This window comes from Myiozetetes cayanensis, unplaced genomic scaffold, assembly GCF_022539395.1.
Source record: "Myiozetetes cayanensis isolate MyiCay16 unplaced genomic scaffold, myiCay2020 scf3, whole genome shotgun sequence".
Lineage (NCBI taxonomy): Eukaryota > Metazoa > Chordata > Aves > Passeriformes > Tyrannidae > Myiozetetes > Myiozetetes cayanensis.
The window spans coordinates 55,710,924-55,721,552 of NW_026087521.1; the positions used below are offsets into that span (position 1 = coordinate 55,710,924).

Consider the following 10,629-nt stretch of genomic DNA (forward strand, 5'->3'; position numbering starts at 1 on the left):
AGATGTTTGGAGTGATGGCTTTTGTCTTCCCAAGTAATTGTTCTGTGTGATGGGGCCCTGCAGCCAACGGCTGAACACCTGCCTGCCCATGGGAAGCAGGGAATTAATTTCGTGGTTTGCTTTGCTTGTGTGCATGGCTTTTGTCTTCCCTATTGAACTGTCTGCATCTCAACCCACAAGAGTCTTGTAGCTTTTACCCTCCTGATTCTCTCCCCAATCCCTCTGGTGGGAGAGCAAGTGAGCAGCTGTGTGGTGATTGGTTGCTGGCTGGGGTTGAACCACCCTAATGGAGATGATTCCAGGTTGATTTTTAAGGGTAAAATGCTAGTCCTCCTGGCACCAGCAGCAAAATCTGTATTTAATGCCAGAGAACCTTCACCTTTACTTGAAGTCCTCTTGCTTCACAGCACAACTATGATAACAAGCAGTAAAAATGCACATCTCACTCCTGTCTATATCAAACATGAGACATCAAAACAGTGTAGATATAACTATATTTCAGATGAAAAGATAATTTTCTCCTTGATTTCTACTGAACTCGCCCATTAAGGTTGAGTCTAATGGCTTTTTGTACTGCACTCAAGTTGTGAGCAAAGTTCTGACACAGGAAATGAAACTTCGGAGTTCTTTCAGTTGCTCTCCAGATAATAAAGCATTTTTGTTGCTACAGAAAATTCAGTTCGGCAACTCAAAGCTGAAAGACTCATTATACAGTAATGAAACCCATGAGATGATTATTTTAAAAGTTCTAATAGGCAGACTCTTAGATATCTAGGAAACAGCAAACCAACTGCAGGTTTGACACTTGCTTGTGCATGGCTTCTAAGTCACAGATTAGATCCAAGAGCCCTAAAGAGCACTATTAAATTTCAAATCTAAAAGGTATAAAATTTACCTTAAAGTGTCATTTGAAATATTCTGCTAAAATATTCTGCTAAATGGCTCTTTAATGAATTATGGAACTAATGTATTCCACATGTTTATGGTATTCTCTTTTTCAAAAAATAAAAATAATAAGGAAAAAAATCACAGTTTCATGTTTTGGAGGTAGAATTAATTTATGAAGAATTTGCCAAGATGTTCTGCAGGGGTTTTTTGCTGGTGCTGCATTTTACCAGCAGAAGCAAAAAAGGATTCTTCAACAGTTTAGTGGAAAATCAATTATAAATTATGTGAGGTACCTCCAAAATTTTCCACTGGAATGGGAACATATCCATTCATTTTCTGTAAAGCAAAATGGCAAAGTTCCCTACAAATTTCTTCCAATTTTTCACCTCGATTTTTAACTAGACTCAATGATATTTTTGTTTCGTTTGGGCTTAAGACATCTTTTTACAAGACAGTTTTGTTTGTTTTTCATGTAATGTTTTCCCATTTCACTTAGGTGGTAATTCTATTTGAGTAATGCCCATGAAATCTATTAACTTCAGTCTTCCTGAAACTGAGTTATCTTTTGCAGTGAATACCACATGGAGATTTTGGAAAAGACTTCATTTAGTTTTTATTGGGCTTTTTATCTGGTGTGATAAAGGCCAGTAATTCTGAAAGAGGTAGATGAGAATTTTATATTTGAACTGCCAGAGAACTGCAAACAATCTGGAAACATGGAATAAATTCATGTGCCTTGTCTGCCTGAAGAAACAATACTCCTTCAGGTAAAATATCTATCCTATTAACATTCATAGCCCTCTTTAAAGAAATAAAAATCCATTTCAGTTGTAATTGGAGTCCATGTAACCGAAGCAAAAAATAATCTGCAACTGCTAATCAATACCTCGTATGTGTAAGCTCTGGTGTTCAAGAGACAGAAGTCTCTGGCTCTGCTGGACTAGAACCACCTCTGCTTGTATTGATGGGGTAATTTTAGAGATGAAGAAGTTGCCTTTGAGAAGGAAGCACAACACCCAGTCACAAGATAGATGGATGTACACTAAATATATTTGTAATATGAATGCAACTAGATATATTCCTTGTATGAGGGCATTCCAGAAATACCTCCAAAAGGAGTACATCAACTATATTTTCAGTCTGGTAAGTTCACCACTAGTATGCTTACTAAACTTTTTTTTTTTTTTATTTTATTTATTTTTTTTAATGAGAAGACAAAAATCAAATAAAAGAAAAAGAAGGAAGCTACCTGAAGATCTTCAGGAAACAATAGCCATTCTTGGACTAAGTTTCAAAGAAATGACAGAATAGACTTCCTGCTTAAAACTGAGCTCCTATTTTTATCATTTATAATAAATACCAAATCAAAACCACAACAAAACAAACTAACCAACCAACAAACAAACACACAAACAAACAAAAAACAAACCCACACCCCCCCCAAAAAATAAGAAAACAAACCCAAAAGTTATTACTAAAAACCCTGCTCTTTTCACACATAAATGTAAGTGAACATATAAAATATGATACAGGAGCAAATTGGAGGCCTTTCTCACCCCTGCCAAATGACTTCACATTTAGAAAATTAAACATTTGCATTGACAGATTATTCACATCAAATGTCTCCAAAAGGAAGAAACTGCCCTGGTGTTTTACGAAATTGATTGACTTAAAAGCAATTCTCCAAGTCATAGGAAAATAAACCTGCATATTAGGCCATGAAGACAGCACAATCCTCACAAGTGGTCGCCTACTCTTAAAACTTTAAGCCTTCAGGGTCTGAAAAGAATATATACTGTCATAATCAGCCCATTGCCTCTACTAGCAAAAGTTAACAGCATCCACTGTCTGAAGTTTGAATTCCTGCAGCCATTCCCTGTCTAGTGTAAAAACTGTGGTTTTCAATGCCATCTTCAAAGCTCATTGCTGTTTGAATACTCACACTTTGGGTGACTTCAGTAATATTCCTCCAACACTTGTATCTCAATTCTGTTTTGAAGAGAACAGAAGTCTTGGATCTGCCTCTCTCCAGAGGAAAAAAGAAAAAAAAGGGAAAGAAGCAGCTCTTATTAAACTCCAGACAGAATAAAATCAACCTTTTTTCCTAGATGTCTAAAAATGATGTATGCCTAAAAATACCTTCTCCAGATCATCTATTCCTCCTTTTCTATTCTTCCCCATTGCTAAATCATTGATCCAGGCCCTCATCATCTCATCTAGGGATTCACTTTATCCAACTGCAGCCTGATAAAAATTTATCTAATCTAAACTACTTGCTTTTGTTGTCTATATATAGCTAGAGTATATAAACACACACTTCAGAGACAGATTTATCCCAGCCCAGAACAGAGGTCTCAGATGGCAAAGACACATGCAGAGCCTGGATGTGAAGATCTGGAATAAAGCCCAACCCAAAGGTTATGCCTGGGTTCTGGGACTGAGTAAACAGATTAGCACTATTCATACTGATTAGAAAGAAGGCAAAAGGGATTAACAGGGAAAAGATTAAGTCTTCATTTATCCATATCAGATTTGAGGTAACATCTGGAAATAGGTAGAGAGAAACAGTAATTTAAGTCAGTAAAGTGAAGCACATTTTAAAATATCTAGCTGGAGCATGACCTTAGTGCTCTGACACTATTTTTCAAATTCAATGTTTATTCTCTTATAAAAAGTATTTGGAGGTATTATAATAATTACCATCACCATCCAAAGCACAACTACTACTAATCAATTCTCTCTTTCAATTCCTTTCTATTGAAGTCCAATGCCATTTTTAAGACCTGGAAAATAAGTTCATGCAGCTTTCAGGAAAAAAAATGTTTTGGTTCTCTGCTAGGCAACAATATATATGGTTTCTCTTAATGTGTTTTTATTTAATCACTGTAACTGGCATGTCTCCTGTGTGCTACCACTGAAACTGTGTCATTAATCTGGAAAAGGTCAACTACAAAACAAAATTTTAAATTGAGCTAAGCACAGTTCAGTTATATTATTCTATAAAAAATGTGAAGCACGTTCAGCACACTGAAGAACCATCTAACCTTTCCTTTATCTTTCCTCTTCACAAAATCCTTATGGATTGGTGTGCCCCAGAGGATCTCTGTTACAGTTTCTGTGTTTAATGCACCTGTAATCCATTGTGTTTCTTTCCTTGGTCCTATTTAAGTCTTAAAACCTTGAAATGACACAATATTCTGATAGTAAGACCTTTATTTTCTCTCCAACCAAGAGAAAATTGAGCCTGTGGGTCCTTGAGATGGTCTCTGCAAGGCTGACTTCACGGTGGAACTTCTATCCATGTTTTCACGGGGACAATGTCAGGACTAATAAGTGCAGAGTCATCTGTAATCCTGTTAGCCATCACCTACACAGAACAATAATAACTTCAAAGAAAACAAAGCAATGAAGAACTTCTATGCAGATCCAGTTTATCAGGAAGGCAATCATATTCTACATGAGGAACCCATATAGAAGTGTTGGAGAGCCTGTTTGAATTCAGGTCTTTTCACCTGTCTCTTTGCCTAGTGCAGAGCCATGTTCTATATTGGAATATACAACATCAACATTTCATCCAAAAGCGTTGGGACAGACAGTTTTAAGAATGTGATCTGCTGGACCTCTTTAATCTAATCAGATCTGTATGATTTATTTCTCAGAGAAAACATACTATGGATCAGCCTTGGCAACTGAGGTTAATCACCCTGAAAACCTCCCTGAGTCCATGAACTTTCCCCAGTAACCTTAGTACCAGCAGAAAATGTTCCTTTACCACCTTTTTTACGCAGGAAGATAGTTCCTGGAAATCTCAGAAATATTTGCTAAGCTTTACAGCATTAGTATGATGCTCTTCACATGTCCTGCTTTCAAATTACTCCAAAGTATTGGTTTTTTTTGCTTTCTTCTTCAATATTTAAAGCTCCATAAAGTACAAAACAATGTCTAATTCTAGAATAGCTTCATTACTAGAAGAATTTTACTAAAATTACTTTATCAATATACTGAATTACAGTTGATAGATAATTTATTACAGTTAGCTTTTTTCCTAGAAAAATATAAATTTAGAATGCTGTGTAAGGTGTTCATTCATTATTGTTCATAGACTCTGTATCAGACATACTTACCTCTGTTTAAATTTATCCCTAGAACGGCAGATGGGAAGGCTGAAGGCTTAAGATTTATCTACTCTTTTATGTAGAGCATTTCCACTGAAATAAACAGAGTTTTGTGTAAGCTCTAAGGTACTTTTTCATATCTGAAGAATAAATTTCTCCTGTTTTCAAGTAGGATCAGAGTACAGATGACTTTTGACCACTCTATATAAGTCTAATACTGTTTCAGCTTCTCAGCTTCTTGAAGTGGGAGAAAATCTAGACTTCCATTTGTATGACACTGATGATTATTGCTTAATTGTCCAATTGATAAAACAAGAAGTGCAGAGAGCCTTAGAAGAGACAGATTCTAGTACATCCCCAAATTATATACCCAGCAGAATGCCCATCATTGCAAATTATATCCTATCAATGTTTGCATGAAATGCAAACCAAATCTGATGGTATTCTCCTGGCAAAATATGGAGGCAGAAATGCTTCCAAATATTTTTTCTCCCACTACTTACATTTTCTTTTAATTCTTCCATCAGTTAACTACCAGGCCCAAGCTGAAAACAGTTTTGTTCTCAGTTAGGTATCAAAATTGGAAGTGGTTCCCAGATCTGCCTCCTGTTCCTACTGCCTCTTCTCCCATGTACTACACTATTGCACTTGTTTCACCAAGCAGCTTCTTTCTCTCCCTCTGCTCCTGTCACCTCAGACTTGTTATCTGAACATCACTATTTCTTCCATGTAAGGAAAGGCCCAGTCTTCCCCCTCACATCCCCATCTTTTCTGTAACCACTCAATATTGTTTTGACAGCATCTTTGCTAAAAATTGGTTCATAAATTTCGTCTAGTGAGTCATTCAGCTGTTTATATCTGGCTTAGCCAAAAAAAAAAAAAAAAAAAAAAAGGTTGGGAGAGGAAGGATGTTAGGTGAATTCTCTAATAGCACTTAAAATCATCACAGCTCCCAAGCGAACACTAATTGTCTTTAATGAGTTTCCAAGAAACATTATAGAACACTTCTAGCCATTAACCATACTTCTATTCCTAGATACAAGAACCTCTATCCTGACAGAGTCTGATGCCATGTGAAATAAGCCTTCTCCATAAAATATTTAATAAACCTTCAGAAGAAGAATAGCTGATAATGGACTACCTCTAAAAATCCGTGAAAAGGAGAATTTAGTCGTTAGATTTCATTTCTTCTTGACTTTCAAAACAGATTATGCAAACAACATAGCCTACTGCACATCAGAAAAAATAGCCACATACTAAAATTGAAATGAAAAATATGTGGTGATATTATTCCAATAAGAATTATACTGGATTTTTTTTTGTTCATTTGCAAAAATAATTAGTTCCATCACCATTGAAATGAACAGGTTCCAGTTATCACTGAAGCTTCTGAAAGGTGTATGTGGATAAAGAATTACTGTAGTTATAAGTACCTATATAGTATTTAAATATTACCTATGTTACTTAATTCATGAAGGACAAATGTACATTATATGTAATAATCTCTCCCATATAAGATAGATAATAAAAAATTTCTTGCTCTGGATAGACACAGTCTCTAAGACAAATTCTATTTACTTTATTCATCCTAAAACAAGAAATGTAATAAAAATTCGAACATTCTACATAATGATGCTTGTATAAATTAGGCTGGGTTTGCCCCTGATGTTAAAATAAAATAAGTTCCAGAAGGACAAAGAAAAATAATTTAATATAGAACATACGTATCAATCAATAGTGAAAAATCTCATTAGTTTTCAAAGTCTACCTTAGAAGCTATGGATATTAACTGGTTTCTCCTCATAAAGCTTGATGTTTCTTTTATATTCAGTAAGAACTGTGAATTTCCTAAAAATACTTATATAACATACAAGAAAAGTTTGAGTTTGAGGAAAAAGTAAAATCCCTGTGAGCTGAAATTTAATAGATTGCAGTTGGTTGCTCCAAACTCTTTGTGGTCAAAAGCATTTTAAAAGCACAGAGTTATTGCACGATGAGTAAGTCAAGTTTTCTTTCCTTTTTTTTTTTTTTGGTTGGTTTTTTTTTTTTTTTTTTTTTTTTTTTTTGGTTTTTCCTCTCCAGTGTAATTTCTTACCAGGAATTGTCACCTTGAACAAGTCTTACATTAACCCAAAATGCCAGATGTTAATTTCCCTAAACTGTTTTTGTGTGACAGCCTTTACAAAAGTACCATAGAAGCCATAAGCCCAGTTTCAGGGATACTGAGCACCCAAAGCTCCAGTTAAATCAGTGGTGGCTGGGGATATTGGGTGGCCTTTAAAAACAAGTTATAAGGCAATGCTGCTGACATACTGAAAGTAGCCCTGGAAGCTCCAAGTGCAGAGAACACCCATTGACTCATCTGGTATTTCCATACATGAAAAATTGGAAAACTGCTTTCTGTTCTCAGGAGGTGCCTGAACCTCATTCAGTCTTATTATGGACTTTCTTAGTGTCCATCTCCCAAATACACTTATGCATCTTAAGGTAAGCTAAAACTAACCTCTGCATTTTTTTGTGCTTTTATGTGTGCCCATACATACACAAATTCCTCCATACTGTATTTTGAGGTAGCAAACGTAAACTCCTTTTGTTACTTAGAGACCAGCCCAAAAGAATGGATACAAGATGAAAGAGTTGATCTACCACCTGCAGAAGCGGCAAGACAGTGACATTACTACTATTCACCTGCCACGGTTGTCACCACTGTCATTTTGGTGAGGTCTTTCAAGTTTGATAATCTGGGCAGATTCCCCTTTACTGGAACACTACCACATTTTTGACAAAATCACAGTCTTACAAATTTCTGCAAAACCACACAGATGAAAAACTCAAGTTTAATGGAGATTGCACCAGTATTACTAGAAAAATATTTTTTTCAGTCTGGGATTCCCAGAGCCCTGTGCACACTTCTGCTAGCCACCAGAAAGGTGGAAGAAATGGAAAAAGGTCTGGTAACATGTGGTTCACAATGACAATCTCCAAATGTATGGAAGGCATGAAATGCCCCCATATAAAACAAAAAATCTTGACTTCTTTGCATAGTCAGAAAAGTAGAAGTGATAAGAGGGGTGTGTGGAACTAAAAATAGGTGAGAAAAATGGGTCCAATAAAATGACAAAAAAATTAGCACTAAATCTGCCAAATGCCAAAATTTCACAACTGACTTTCAAGAGTAAAAAAGTAATTTTTCTCCCCATTATTAGAGATGTTTTGCAAATGCAAAGCTACATCAGACAACAAAAGAAGAGGGTTTTTATAGTGGTTTGCTTTAATGGAGAAAAAAATCCTCCTAAAACAGCTGCAAAAATGAAGCTTTCTTAAGTGCTCCTTAATGAAATTGGACAGTATTGAGCTGAGACCCAAAATTGTGTAAAAGGGGTTTCTCCTGCAAATATAGATCTTACACAGTATTCTGAACAATCCCTTTTAGCCAGTGGCTGGCACGGGGATAAAATCTTCCAGAACTTAACTTTGACCATTCTCCATAAGGCTAACACTGTTTCAGCTTCTCAGCTTCTTGAAGTGGGAGAAAATTTAGATTTCCATTTATGTGACACTGATAATTATTGCTTAATTATCCAATTTATAAAACAATAATTGCAGAGAGCCTTAAAGGAGACAGATTCTAGCACATCCCCAAATTACATACTCAGCACAATGCCCATCATCAGAAATTGTATCCTATCAATATTTGCGTGAAACAGAAACCAAATCTGATGGTATTCTCCTGGCAAAACAAGTAGGCAGAGATGTAAAGGCCTCAAAAATGACAGGTTCTAAAATTTCTTGTCTCAATCTGCATTGAAATGCTGACTTACACCTTTATGAAAGGACAAGGAACCAAGTAAATTGCCAACAACCGCTCCCTGTCCAAAAATAAGTCAATGTTTACTGAATTTCTGGATATACAACAAAAGCTCCAGAATTACAAAAGCCACGTCAGCAAAGTTTTTTGGTCAGACAGAAATCAGATCAGCTGGTGAAGATCTTTTCTGATCTCTCCATCTCAGGAATACTTCCTTTCATCCAGCTTCTCCCAGTGGCTGTATGCATGCTTTACGAATGAATGGTGTACGAATGAGAACGTTACAGTTAATTCAGTGGTAAAGTAAAAATTAAAATGCTTCTGTCCACTCCCCCCTCATTCTTATCTCAACTGTTTATAGTGCACTGTAAACAGATCATTGAAACAAACAAAAAAAAGGCCAGCCGTGTAGCTCTATCAGCACAACGGAGGGTGAAGGTCCGAACCTCTTTAGGCCAATTCATATTCCAGTTGGCATGGTAAAACATGGTGAAAAAGGTAGCAAAAAAGGGTTTATCTGCAGGCAGATAGTTCACTAAGTTGACTTACTGTGCAAATAGGAGATGGACTTGGTGATCCTTGTGGGTCCTTTCCAACTCAAGCTTATTCTGTGATCCTGTGAAGCGGTCTGTCCCTAATGCCTGTAAAGGGGAGATTGCAGGACAGAGACATACCATCAGAAGGTGGGGCACGAGTGAGACTGCTGTTCCAGTGACAGCCCTCACTCTTGCTGCATTCAAGTGACCATAAAATCACTCCCTGAGAAGAAAGCAGTGTATGGCACTGTGGTTGGGTGACACTTGTGTTTGGAACTTCCTGTTGTCTGCTTGTACAGGGACACAAACGGTACCCAGGACTCTTCAAGATCTCATCTTCTTCAGTTGTCCTTCCACTGTTCCCCTTGTTCATTTTCTACCACAGATGGCTCAATTCCTTTGTCTCCGTGAAATTGGGTTCTATCTATGCAGGAGAAGATCCATTACTCCTCAAGTAAGGAGCATACGGGTTTGTACATATTTTATTCTGCAGGCAGTCCTACACAGGATTGGTGTGACAATGTTTTTGTCTATTTTTAAATGGGAGATAACGAACATACGTTAAGAGAAAGTGATTTGACTTCCAACAATATACTTCAGGTCTCAGAAGTATCCATGTCTTATATATCTATAGTCATTCAGAGGTAGGACTTCACATCAACATTCACTTGTAAACATGAACTTATTTTGCTTTGTGATGTAACGTTATGCAGACAGCTAAGACCTACGGCCTTAATATGAAGACATTAGACAGTACTTACAAGAGAGATAGGTAGATTTTGTCAACCTGACCACAGCCCATAGCATTAAAATATTAGACCATAGAATAGAGTAACTATGGGATCAACCAAGAAAAATCGAATTGAAAGACAAGAAAAGAATCTTTAGTTAAAAAAAAAAAATTTTTTTTTCACTAAAGATTTTTTTTTCGCCCACTAAACACAGCTTTTTTCATATGAATAAAATAGAAAGGAGAAAAGTACAAAGGGATTTTTGTGTATTTGGTCACCTTTAACATTCAGGAGGACAAATAGTCTACAAGTTTGATGTGGTATTGACACAAGTAGTATCATTCTAATTAAAATGGAACATTGAACTTTTATTGGAGAACAAGAGCGATGAGTGCCGAATGGTGACTTTCTGTTTAAAATATTTGGAAGACAGGCTCACACTATGACCTGCTTCCAGTTTCCAGTGGTATTAGGGATGAAGCCAGTATAAATCCAGTTGTCACAAAAGAAAAAGTTATAGTATATATTAAACCACAAAAAAATACTTTCAA

General features: G+C 36.3%; 1 long non-coding RNA gene across 1 annotated transcript; it reads right to left on the bottom strand.

Moving 5' to 3' along the window:
- Positions 1-3,557: 3,557 nt before the first annotated feature.
- LOC126644900 (uncharacterized) lies at positions 3,558-9,481 on the bottom strand. Its single transcript, XR_007630039.1, has 3 exons — positions 9,361-9,481; positions 5,013-5,096; positions 3,558-4,274 (listed from the first exon to the last, which is right to left on the bottom strand). It is a non-coding gene; the product is annotated as an uncharacterized LOC126644900 (long non-coding RNA).
- Between the last annotated feature and the right edge of the window lie 1,148 nt (positions 9,482-10,629).